Source organism: Bombina bombina, chromosome 3 (genome assembly GCF_027579735.1).
Source record: "Bombina bombina isolate aBomBom1 chromosome 3, aBomBom1.pri, whole genome shotgun sequence".
Taxonomy (NCBI): domain Eukaryota; kingdom Metazoa; phylum Chordata; class Amphibia; order Anura; family Bombinatoridae; genus Bombina; species Bombina bombina.
The window spans coordinates 735070741-735084666 of record NC_069501.1 but is presented as its reverse complement, the minus strand read 5'-3'; positions in this window follow the sequence as shown (position 1 = coordinate 735084666).

Below are 13926 nucleotides of genomic sequence, written 5' to 3'. Positions count from 1 at the left end.
AATAGTGAATCAACTGAAACACATAATATCACGTTTAGAAGTAATTGTGATTCAACACATATTGTATATTTATTGGAATGTGGGTGTGGCCTCTTATATGTGGGGCGCACAAAAAGGAAAGCCAGACGAAGGCTAAACGAACATGTTTATAATATAAAAGAAAAATTGGTAAAACATAGTGTACCAAAGCATTTTCTAGAACATCATGGTAACAACCCTAGTTCCCTTAAAATCCAAATTATAGATCAGATCCCCCCATCTAGACCAAATAGGCTATTAGCACTTAGAAAATTAGAAACTAAGTGGATTTACAAATTAAAAACCCTGCAACCACTAGGTCTCAATATAGATATTGACATAGCGGCATTTATGTAGCTATAATAATTTTCCTTTATATATATTTAATAATCCTTTTTTAATACAGTTGATTGTAGACATTTTTAAATATACATTTTTAGATAATTTATTAATCTCTTATTGCACTTTTTGGTTTTAGAAATAAAAATAAAAATATTCCAGGTTAACATAGCAATTAAAGTCCCGACATTATACTAAACACAAAACCTTTTTATGACACAGTAAATTGTTTTTTTATTATTTGTTATCACCATTATTGTAATATACTGTTCTGTTCTATCCAATGATACAGCTAGCACACAGTACGTAATACGTAGAACACAGTACTAAACTTCTGTAGTAATCTTATAATAGTACAGTGAAAACCCTGATAGACAGCTCCAGGGAAAATGAATAGTATGGGGACAATTACTTCATGTAAATAAAGTTTTAACACTGACCGCGCCTTATGCGATTATACTTTGGGTACAAAACGTTATTGTATATAGTAGCGGTCAAATCTTAAAGAATAATGATGTATTCTCCTTTTTTTTTTTTTTATATAACTCTTTTAACTAGTTTTATAAGTATTTCTTCTGTATATATTATGTGGTATCTAGCAATTTGATGTAAAAATGTAAAAATGTTTGACAAGACATCATTTACACTGCAGCGAACTAAAAGTCTGTGTATGTGGAGCAATATGAGACACACCTATGAACAGGATTGGCCAAGTAACACACCTCTTTATGATAATTGGCTATCTCTCCTTTAAATAACAAAGGCGCAATTTCAAACACATACGTCATTACTGCCTCATGAAGAAGCCCGGCCGCTGATCGGGGGAAACGCGTTAGGCTATTAAAGAGCAAGCGTCTGGCCAGCTGCCTCAGAATCCTATCCACGGTTATCAGAGCAGGGGTTCCGGATACCGTGCCTGAAAATTTCCATCTTGAACCTGGTGTGGAGGAGCAGCAGCTGTACCTACACAGTGCTCAACTGATGTGCTTTTTAGCACTTACGAATCTTGTAAGTGTCAGTTTTTATGTGTATACTTCACTGTTAATAAAATATTTCACTTGAGTCGGCCCTGTGCGCTTTCTTCTTTTTTTCTCTTTTACATGATACCTGTGTGAGAGCTCTATCTATAACTTGCCTGTTATACCCCCTTTCTAGGAACCTTTCCTTTCATTTTTGACTTTCTTTAGAAAATGTATCATTCTCTGAACAATTTCTTTTTAATCTTATATATTCTCCCTTGATTATTTCAAAACCTATGTGTTTGTGATGGGATCTGTTTGCATGGAGAATCGTATTCGACTGCAGTGGTTTACGATACAGTTCACTTTTGATTATTCCATTTGTTTTGTCACCTATTAGAGTCATATCTAAATAAGATGTCTCTTTAGGATTAACCGTGTAAATGAACTGTAAACCTACTGTATTCGAATTCAGGTATTTTATGAAATCTTGTACTTCTGAGACTGGACCATTCCAAATAAAAATCAAATCATCGATGTACCGATGATAAAAATTATCCTATTAATATATGGGTTAATGTCTCCATAAATGTGGAACAGCTCCCACCAACCCATAAAAAGGTTGACGTTGGAGGGGGTTGGCCCCCATAGCCATTCCACGCTTCTGGAGATAGTAACTATCATCAAACAAAAAATAGTTATGGTTAGGCAAAAACCTAATTACTCTGATTATGTAATCTTTAAATAGTTCATCAAAATTTGTAAATCTTTTTTTTAGAAGAATTTGACAGCTATAAGGCCCTTTGTATGGGGAATGGTGGAATAAGATCCTACCACATCCACTGTGACCCAAATGTTTCCCTCCTGACAAATCTCATCTTCCAACAGCCTTAAAAGGTGCTTGGCGTCTCTTAAATAGCTCGGAATCAGCTTAAAGAGTGGTTGCAGGAAGGAATCAATCTAAGTGGTCTTCGAAAGGAGATCCTGTTCTGGAAACTATTTGCCTCCCTTGGACTTGCTCCAGGGACTTGTGCACTTTGAGCAAGTGTTAAAAAAACTGGCACTACTGGATCTGATACAAATAGAAAATCAAAAGTTGAATCATCTATTAGACCTGCCTCTCTGCCATCATCCAGTATGTCGTACACAAGTCCCTGAAACATCCGTGTGGTGTTGTCAAACAGCTTACAATAAACCTCACTATCTGCCAGCTGCCTTTCTGCTTCCTTTATATAGTCTACCTTCCACATAACAACAATGTTCCCACCCTTGTCTATATAGATAAATATATAGATAGATAGATCTAAATATTTAATATTTTACTTTGTTTATATGCATACTTATCTATCTATATCTATCTTTTCAAATGTTCTTTCTTTCTATCTACATACATATCTACTGTATATACATATCTATGTATATATGTAGAGATATTGAAATATAATGTATGTGAGACATAAAGATTGAGAGGGGTTTTAAATTGGCATTTTTTAATGTTACATTCAATATATATCTTACTCTAATATATATTTATTTTTTTATTTAACAGTAACACTAAATATGTCTTCAAAAAGAAAATATTCTTTTAAATTGGAAAATACTAAAGAACTTGAAGAAATGCAGAGAATGGTAATTTGGATTATTTAAAAAATTGGAAAAAATGTAAAGCATTATATATATAGATTTTAATATGTACATATGTTTTCCTTTTTTAATAGAGAGCTAAACTTGATGCAGAGAGACATAGACGTCCCTTGCCATATGATCCAAAAAATATGCAGATGTGGGATCCTCGAATTGAGATCAAGAATAATGAGCCCTCCACTAACTCCTTTACTAAGGATGAATCCATGAACAGTGTGGCGTGGTGTACTTATGGTAACTGCCTACCGATGAACACTGTACACGAATCACTATGCTGTCATGAAATTGACAATACTTTTAATTTAATTTAAGATGTCAAGCAGTGTATCTGTGATGCTGATTACTTTAAAGATCGTATTCTTGACCGTGAACATATTAAAGACCTATATCGCTTTGCTGCAGCATATCGTAAATTACATTTACCACGTGTTGATATTTTACAGGAGAGGTAATATAACAATTACTTTGATAACATTTTAAAATGTAAATGTTTTTAATGTGTATTACTGTATATCTGTTTGTATGATTGAGCGTGTCTGAATTTATGAGTTTATGTATGAGTTTCTTATACACTTATACATACCCTCATACACACACACACATATATACTCATACACATACATATACATACACATAAATATATTCACACATAAATACATACATACAAATTTACATACCCTGGCAGAATGTATGATTTCTTGGCCATTTTTCAGAGAATATGAATGATAACACAAAAACGTTTCTTTCACTCATGGTTAGTGTTTGGCTGAAGCCATTTATTATCAATCATCTGTGTTTACTCTTTTTAAATCATAATGACAACAGAAACTACTCAAATGACCCTTATCAAAAGATTACATACCCTGGTGATTTTGGTCTGATAACATGCACACAAGTTGACACAAAGGGGTTTGAATGGCTATTAAAGGTAACCATCCTCACCTGTGATCGGTTTGCTTGTAATTAGTGTGTGTGTATAAAAGGTCAATGAGTTTCTGGACTCCTGACAGACCCTTGCATCTTTCATCCAGTGCTGCACTGACGTTTCTGGATTCTGAGTCATGGGGAAAGCAAAATAATTGTCAAAGGATCTGCAGGAAAAGGTAGTTGAATTGTATAAAACAGGAAAGGGATATAAAAAGATATCCAAGGAATTGAGAATGCAAATCAGCAGTGTTCAAACTCTAATCAAGAAGTCAAAAATGAGGGGTTCTGTTTGATAACATACTGCATTCATCTTGCCATAAAGTCTGACCAAATTTCCTGTGCCTTTGTAGCTCACACATCCCCACAACATCAGCGATCCACCTCCGTGTTTCATAATAGGAATAGTGTACCTTTCATCATAGGCCTTGTTGACTCCTCTCCAAATGTAGCATTTATGGTTGTGGCCAAAAAGCTAAATTTTGGTCTCATCACTTCAAATGACTTTGTGCCAGAAGGTTTGAGGCTTGTCTCTGTGCTGTTTGGCGTATTGTAAGCGGGATACTTTGTGGCATTTGCGTAGTAAGGGCTTTCTTCTGGCGACTCGACCATGCAGCCCATCTTTCTTCAAGTGCCTCCTTATTGTGCATCTTTAAACAGCCACACCATATATTTTCAGAGAGTCCTGTATTTCTTGTAGGACTTGCTGCAGGGACTTGTGCACTTTGAGCAAGTGTTAAAAAAACTGGCACTACTGGATCTGATACAAATAGAAAATCAAAAGTTGAATCATCTATTATACCTGCCTCTCTGCCATCATCCAGTATGTCGTACACAAGTCCCTGAAACATCCTTGTGGTGTTGTCAAACAGCGTACAATAAACCTCACTATCTGCCAGCTGCCTTTCTGCTTCCTTTATATAGTCTACCTTCCACATAACAACAATGTTCCCACCCTTGTCTATATAGATAAATCTATAGATAGATAGATATGTTGATTATTTGCAATGTCACTACAATGATCAAAATATTTAATATTTTACTTTGTTTATATGCATACTTATCTATCTATATCTATCTTTTCAAATGTTCTTTCTTTCTATCTACATACATATCTACTGTATATACATATCTATGTATATATGTAGAGATATTGAAATATAATGTATGTGAGACATAAAGATTGAGAGGGGTTTTAAATTGGAATTTTTTAATGTTACATTCAATATATATCTTACTCTAATATATATTTATTTTTTTATTTAACAGTAACACTAAATATGTCTTCAAAAAGAAAATATTCTTTTAAATTGGAAAATACTAAAGAACTTGAAGAAATGCAGAGAATGGTAATTTGGATTATTTAAAAAATTGGAAAAAATGTAAAGCATTATATATATAGATTTTAATATGTACATATGTTTTCCTTTTTTAATAGAGAGCTAAACTTGATGCAGAGAGACATAGACGTCCCTTGCCATATGATCCAAAAAATATGCATATGTGGGATCCTCGAATTGAGATCAAGAATAATGAGCCCTCCACTAGCTCCTTTACTAAGGATGAATCCATGAACAGTGTGGCGTGGTGTACTTATGGTAACTGCCTACCGATGAACACTGTACACGAATCACTATGCTGTCATGAAATTGACAATACTTTTAATTTAATTTAAGATGTCAAGCAGTGTATCTGTGATGCTGATTACTTTAAAGATTGTATTCTTGACCGTGAACATATTAAAGACCTATATCGCTTTGCTGCAGCATATCGTAAATTACATTTACCACGTGTTGATATTTTACAGGAGAGGTAATATAACAATTACTTTGATAACATTTTAAAATGTAAATGTTTTTAATGTGTATTACTGTATATCTGTTTGTATGATTGAGCGTGTCTGAATTTATGAGTTTATGTATGAGTTTCTTATACACTTATACATACCCTCATACACACACACACATATATACTCATACACATACATATACATACACATAAATATATTCACACATAAATACATACATACAAATTTACATACCCTGGCAGAATGTATGATTTCTTGGCCATTTTTCAGAGAATATGAATGATAACACAAAAACTTTTCTTTCACTCATGGTTAGTGTTTGGCTGAAGCCATTTATTAGCAATCAACTGTGTTTACTCTTTTTACATCATAATGACAACAGAAACTACTCAAATGACCCTGATCAAAATATTACATACCCTGGTGATTTTGGCCTGATAACATGCACACAAGTTGACACAAAGGGGTTTGAATGGTTATTAAAGGTAACCATCCTCACCTGTGATCTGTTTGCTTGTAATTAGTGTGTGTGTATAAAAGGTCAATGAGTTTCTGGACTCCTGACAGACCCTTGCATCTTTCATCCAGTGCTGCACTGACGTTTCCCATGGGGAAAGCAAAATAATTGTCAAAGGATCTGTGGGAAAAGGTAGTTGAACTGTATAAAACAGGAAAGGGATATAAAAAGATATCCAAGGAATTGAGAATGCAAATCAGCAGTGTTCAAACTCTAATCAAGAAGTCAAAAATGAGGGGTTCTGTTTGATAACATACTGCATTCATCTTGCCATCAAGTCTGACCAAATTTCCTGTGCCTTTGTAGCTCACACATCCCCACAACATCAGCGATCCACCTCCGTGTTTCATAATAGGAATAGTGTACCTTTCATCATAGGCCTTGTTGACTCCTCTCCAAATGTAGTGTTTATGGTTGTGGCCAAAAAGCTCAATTTTGGTCTCATCACTTCAAATGACTTTGTGCCAGAAGGTTTGAGGCTTGTCTCTGTGCTGTTTGGCGTATTGTAAGTGGGATACTTTGTGGCATTTGCGTAGTAATGGCTTTCTTCTGGCGACTCGACCATGCAGCCCATCTTTCTTCAAGTGCCTCCTTATTGTGCATCTTGAAACAGCCACACCCCAATTTTTCAGAGAGTCCTGTATTTCACCTGAAGTTATTTGTAGGTTTGTCTTTGCATCCCGAACAAAGTTATGGCTGAAATTTTAGTTGGTCTACCTGACCGTGGTTTAGTTTTAACAGAACCCCTCATTTTCCACTTCTTGATTAGAGTTTGAACACTGCTGATTTGCATTCTTAATTCCTTGGATATCTTTTTATATCCCTTTCCAGTTTTATACAGTTCGACTACCTTTTCCTGCAGATCCATTGACAATTCTTTTGCTTTCCCCATGACTCAGAATCCAGAATCATCAGTGCAGCACTGGATGAAAGATGTAAGGGTCTGTCAGGAGTCTAGAAACTCATTGACCTTTTATACACACACACTAAAGATATACACACAAGAAAACAGATCACAGGTGAGGATGTTACCTTTAATAGCCATTTAAACCCCTTTATGTCAACTTGTGTGCTTGTTATCAGGCCAAAATCACCAGGGTATGTAAACTTTTGATCAGGGTCATTTGGGTAGTTTCTGTTGTCATTATGATTTAAAAAGAGTAAACACAGATGATTGATAATAAATGGCTTCAGCCAAACACTAACCACGAGTGAAAGAAAAGTTTTTGTGTTATCATTCATATTCTCTGAAAAATGGCCAAGATATTATAAATTCTGCCAGGGTATGTAAACGTATGAGCACAACTGTACATACATACGCATACACTCACATACAGTACACACTCACATATGTTACAAACACAATTACAGTACACATATACATACTTACATACAGTACATACTCACATACAGTACATACATACACACACACACAATGTTCATACACATATGCATACATTCACACATAAATTCACATACAGTACATACATACACAAACATACACACATGTACATACACATATACATACATACACACATAAATTCGCATACAGTACATACATACACATACACACACATTTACATACACATATACTTACATACACACATAAATTCACATACAGTACATACACACAGTACACATATTCAGTAAATACATACAGTTTGTATATAATTTTTTTTAGTGAATTTATTTATCTATTCTTATTCTTATAGAGACTATCGAAGGCAGGCATATCGTGCTTTCACTCTTTGGATCCATGGCTACCTAGGGCCAAAGAATCGTCACCCTATTTCCTCATGCATTGTGAACCAAATAAGATTGAAGTATCCGGCACCTGATAAAATGTATTCTGGTTTTCACACAGTTCAGTGTGATGGTCAAGCAAAGGACTTGTTATATGAGTAGAAATATTGGGCGCGATCCGATATAGATCGTAGTTTGCGGCGCAAGCGAGGGAACCCGCGTCGCCCGCAGTTTCAGCTCGCAACTCGAGCTATCCCATATATGGCGCCGTCAGATGCTAACGTGACGTAAGTCTGACAAACCAGCGATGTCCAGAAATCTGCGCAAGTACAAATGTCTGGCGTCGCCAGTGACTTACGGCACGTTAGAAACTGCTGGCGCCTACAAAACCTGACTAAAGTCTAAATCACCCGCACTGTCTAACACGCCTCCCTAACTAGCCCGACACGTCTAACCCTCTATCCGCTATCCCCCCTCACTATCCTAACAATAAAATATGTATTAACCCCTAAACCGCCGCTCCCGGAGCCCGCCGCTACCTAATAAAGTTATTAACCCCTAAACCGCCGCCAGCTATATTAAATCTATAACCCCCTAAAGTGAGCCCCTAACACCGCCGCCATCTACCTTACCTACCCCCTAAAGTGAGCCCCTACCCCGCTGCTATTTATTTTAAAATTATTAACCCCTAATCTAATCCCCCTACCCCGCCGCCATCTATATTAAATTATTTAACCCCTAAAATACTAAACTATCCCTACCACTAAACCTAAGTCTAACCCTACAAATAGCCCAGAAAAGGGCTTTTTGCGTGGCATTGCCCCAAAGTAACAACTCTTTTGCCAGCCCTTAAAAGGGCTTTTTGCGGGGCATGCCCCAAAGTAACAGCTCTTTTGCCAGCCCATAAAAGGGCTTTTGGCGGGGCTTTGTCACAAAGTAAACTGCTCTTTTGCCTACAATCTACATCCCCCTACACCGCGGCCACCTATAATAAATGTATTAACCCCTAATCTAATCCCCCTACACCGCCGCCAGCTATATTAACTATATTAACCCTAATTATATTAGGGTTAATATAGTTATTATATTGGCTGAACCAATCAGCCAATGAACCAATCAGCCAATCGGATTGAACTTGAATCTGATTGGCTGATTCAATCAGCCAATCAGATTTTTCTACCTTAATTCCGATTGGCTGATAGAATCCTATCAGCCAATCGGAATTCGACGGACGCCATCTTGGATGACGTCATTTAAAGGAACCTCATTCGTCGGGAAGTCGTCGTGCCGGATGGATGCTCCGCGGTGGAGGAGCGAAGAAAGAAGATTGAAGATGCCGATTTGCTTGAAGACATCGCCGATGGAAGAAGACTCTCTGCCGCAAGCTTCAAGACATCGCCCGGATGGAAGAAGACTTCACTGCCGCTTGCTGGAAGACATCGCCCGGATCGGATGAGGAGTTCGGCCCGGCTGGGTGAATACAAGGTAGGGAGATCTTCAGGGGGGTAGTGTTAGGTTTATATAAGGGGGGTTTGGGTTAGATTAGGGGTATGTGGGTGGTGGGTTGTAATGTTGGGGGGTTGTATTGTGTTTTTTTTTGCAGGCAAAAGAGCAGTTTTCTTTGGGGCATGCCCCCACAAAAGGCCCTTTTAAGGGCTGGTAAGGTAAAAGAGCTTTGAACTTTTTTTAATTTAGAATAGGGTAGGGAATTTTTTTTATTTTGGGGGCTTTATTATTTTATTAGGGGGCTTAGAATAGGTGTAATTAGCTTAAAAATCTTGTAATCTTTTTTTTATTTTTTGTAATTTAGTGTTTTTTTTTTTGTAATTTAGTTTATTTAATTGTATTTTTAGATAGATATTTGTAGTTTCTTTAATTTATTGATAGTGTAGGTGTATTTGTAACTTAGGTTAGGATTTATTTTACAGGTAATTGGGTAATTATTTTAACTAGGTAGCTATTAAATAGTTAATAACTATTTAATAGCTATTATACCTAGTTAAAATAATTAACAATTTACCTGTAAAATAAATATAAACCCTAACATAGCTATAATGTAATTATTAATTATATTGTAGCTATCTTAGGGTTTATTTTATAGGTAAGTATTTAGATTTAAATAGGAATATTTTAATTAATAATATTAATATTAGATTTATTTTAATAAGAGTTTAGTTAGGATGTTAGAGTTAGATAGGGTTATTATACTTTATATATATATAATATAATAACGATATTAACTATATTAACCCTAATATAATTAGGGTTAATATAGTTAATATATATAATGTAATAACTATATTAACTATATTAACCCTAATATAATTAGGGTTAATATAGTTAATATATATAATGTAATAACTATATTAACTATAATATACTTAGGGTTAATATAGATAATATAGCTGGCGGCGGGGTAGGTAGATTAAATTAGGGGTTAATAATTTTTTTATTTTTTTTATTGAGGATTATAAGACATACAGAAATCAAAAAGACAATAACATTCCAGAAGCCTATTATTTTTAGCACATTTCTAGGAGATGTAAACTCCATTAACATGTGAGGTAACAAAATAGATGCCATATTAATGTACAAGATAAGTAAAAACCAAATATCTATCGCTGAGTTATAGAGAAGCTAGCTAATGTCTTGTGCTCTGCGAATGAATGTTCATAGAGGCTCCTCTGATAAATAAAAGTGACAGCTACACTATGGCTATGTTAAGTCTAAATAAAAATGACCTCATTTTTTTTTTAACAATAAGAATAATATTATGGTAACTATAACTCAAACCTGTTATGGACTACAGAAAAGAGAGTGCTTATGAAAACTAGTGGTATCACAAGAAATCTCTGTGGGGGGATATAGAAGAACAAATAGGTCCATGAGAACTGAAAGATGTATGAATGAATGGTGAGTATAGTTAGTGAGCAGGGTAATAGGTAGAGGGGTGCAGCGGGCGAGAGCCGCTTAAAAAGGGATGGGGGAATCTAGTGCGGGTAAATTCTAAACATAGATGGATTGCCAACATTATAAGGAGGGGAGAGATACAGGTGCTACATACTGCTTCACCCACTTTTAAAAGCTTAATTATATTGGAGCATCTAACTGAGCTTTTCTAGGTAATAGTTAGAGCCAAGAGCAATCTATCTGGAGGTAGTACATAACTGTGGAGGTGAGTGAAGTTATACCATACAATAATACTAGTGGGTAAAGTGCTGAAGTAAGTTGTGCGCTATGTCCGTGTGAGGGGAGCTAACGGGAATATTTATATGAAAATCTGACTGTGTGGGGACAATGTGTAGTCCAAGTACAGACATGATGTGTCAAGATTTGATGGTACCGCCTGCCTAACCTGAAAGAATTCTGTGTCCTAAACTCAAAGGGGTACTCATGGGATCTACAATAGTAATTAAATGGGTGCTGTATCTGCTAGTGCCATTCACCAATAATTAAGGACATAACTAAGGGTATATAGGTTGTACAGAAGTTAAGGGAAAGGATCTGTGAAATCAGTAATCAGTAAAAGGGCTAAGAGATTAAATTGTTAGGGAAGAAGATAGTATAATACATATGAATAATGAGTAATAGTGTAGTACACGAAATCTCACTCTCCATCTAGAGGTCATATGTGAGATATATATAGAGAGAATGTAGACCATTTCTTTCCCAGTACAATTACTGTTGTGATGTTATATGACTACCAGAGCTACGGTGGGCTAGGAAGCTGAAGGAGGCTATGCTAGCTCATATGGGGACTTAGGGTTTAAATAAGAAAATAACAATATAACAACTAATAAAAAATACCTTCCAGTGAGTGAGCAGAGTCAGTCCTATATGTATATGGAAAATGGCTTGAGAGACTGATCAAGCATGTAGTGAGAACTAAACAGATGAACTAGTCTCTAATGCTGCAGGAAACACTGACAAACCCCCTAGGTTAATTATATGTGAAGTCTGAGATACCAATAATACACACAGTACAATATTGAATACAAAATCATAACTCTGGGTAAATAGTCTAAACTCCATTAACATATTGAGAAGAGAAAGAAAACAATAAATAAAAATAACAAAGCAACTGTTAGCTTGCATATATATATAAAAAAAGGAAATAACATGAGGTTTGGTTACAGAGATAGTCTAATTCAGCCTACTCCAGATCGGAAGCTGTATTGCACCAGCACATCATGAAAAATAGAGTAGATCTCATGGGCTAGGATGTAAGGTGAGCAATCCATACAGCCCAGGAATAGAAGTCTCCGAGTTGGATGGGATCCTATACACCGGAGGGAGCCCGCCAGCAGTAGAAGAGTAGGCTCTGGATCTCGTCCCGGGGAGTCGGCCGCACCTCCCCCGTCAGAGGCCAGAAGTGTGTGACCAGGAAGCAGGAGTTCCATGCAGTGCCATACTTGAGATGTCGGGAGTCGAGTGTGTCGCATGACAGAGATCGGTAAGGGCATCTCAGCACCTGTCGGGTCAGAGTTTACAAGCGGGACCTTCCATATCACCCCCGCAGGGGAAAGCAGTAGTCCAGACACATCAGAGATGATGCCCCTTACAACACTATTTCCGGGGCTATAGTCCGTGACCCTGTCAGACTTTGTATCCTGAGGTGGCAATGATTGGGATATTGGGGTGATGTCCTCCGTCAGCTCAGTGAGCCCCGGGCTCGTGCTTGCAAGACTCCCGTCGCCATCTTGAACATGTACTCCTCTGATGATAGTAGTAAGCTCCACCAATCCTCTGTCAAATTTATTTGCGAGCTCAGTTAGAGCGATATGTATGTCTAAGCAGTCCATCTTGAGTCGGCAGTGAAGAGTTCTTATTTAACCCGACTATCTATCTGGGGGGGTTAGCAAAGTTAAGTATTGAAGGCCGGCGCCAATCTTTATTTCGATCTATTCTGGTGCTTTAAACAACACCGCAGTCAGGCGATACTGAAATCAATTTATCCCTCTAGATGTTAGGGATCTCATATATAAAATATAGCATTACCAATTAATAGGATTCTGAAGATAAATGAAAAGAATGTTGCAGTAAATCTGGAGCTACCATGGAGTGCGACCTATCATGGCGCCGGCTAGACACGCCCCCTCAGGGGTTAATAATTTTAATATAGATGGCGGTGGTGTAAGGGGTTCACATTAGGGGATAGATCAGTTAGATGGTGGCGGTTTTAGGAGTTCACATTAGGGGATAGATCAGTTAGATGGTGGCGGTTGTAGGGGTTCACATTAGGGGATAGATCAGTTAGATGGTGGCGGTTTTAGGGGCTCACAGTAGGGGGTTAGTTTATGTAGATGGCGGCGGTTTAGGGGTTAAATACTTTATTAGGGATTGCGGCGGGGGATCGCGGTTGACAGGGAGATAGACATTGCGCATGCGTTAGGTGTTAGGTTTTATTTAGCAGATCGCGGTTGACAGGGAGATAGACATTGCGCATGCGTTAGGTGTTAGGTTTATTTTAGCAGCCAGTTTAGGGAGTTACGGGGCTCCAATAGTCAGCGTAAGGCTTCTTACGGCTGCTTTTTGTGGCGAGGTGAAAATGGAGTAAGATTTCTCCATTTTTGCCACGTAAGTCCTTACGCTGTATATTGGATACCAAACTGCGCGGGTTTGGTATACCTGCCTATGGCCCAAAAAACTACGGGCGACGGCAGAAATATAGGCGCGTAACTTCTAGGTTACGCCGTATATAGGATACCAAACCCGCGCAAATATTGGCGTCGCCAGCTTTTGCGGGCGACGATTTTTATCGGATCGACCCCATTATTCAGTATTTCTCACTAGTAGTCATGGTTTGAAAATTTAGAACTGTTCAGTTTATAACATAATTTATTAAAAGTGACATAAAACCAAAGTTTGCTCTTTTATGATTCCAATAGAGCATAAATCTTTGATCAACTTTTTTTCATTTTTATTCTATTGCTTTTGTTTTTCTTCCTTTTCTTTCTATCCTTTGTATGGAAACA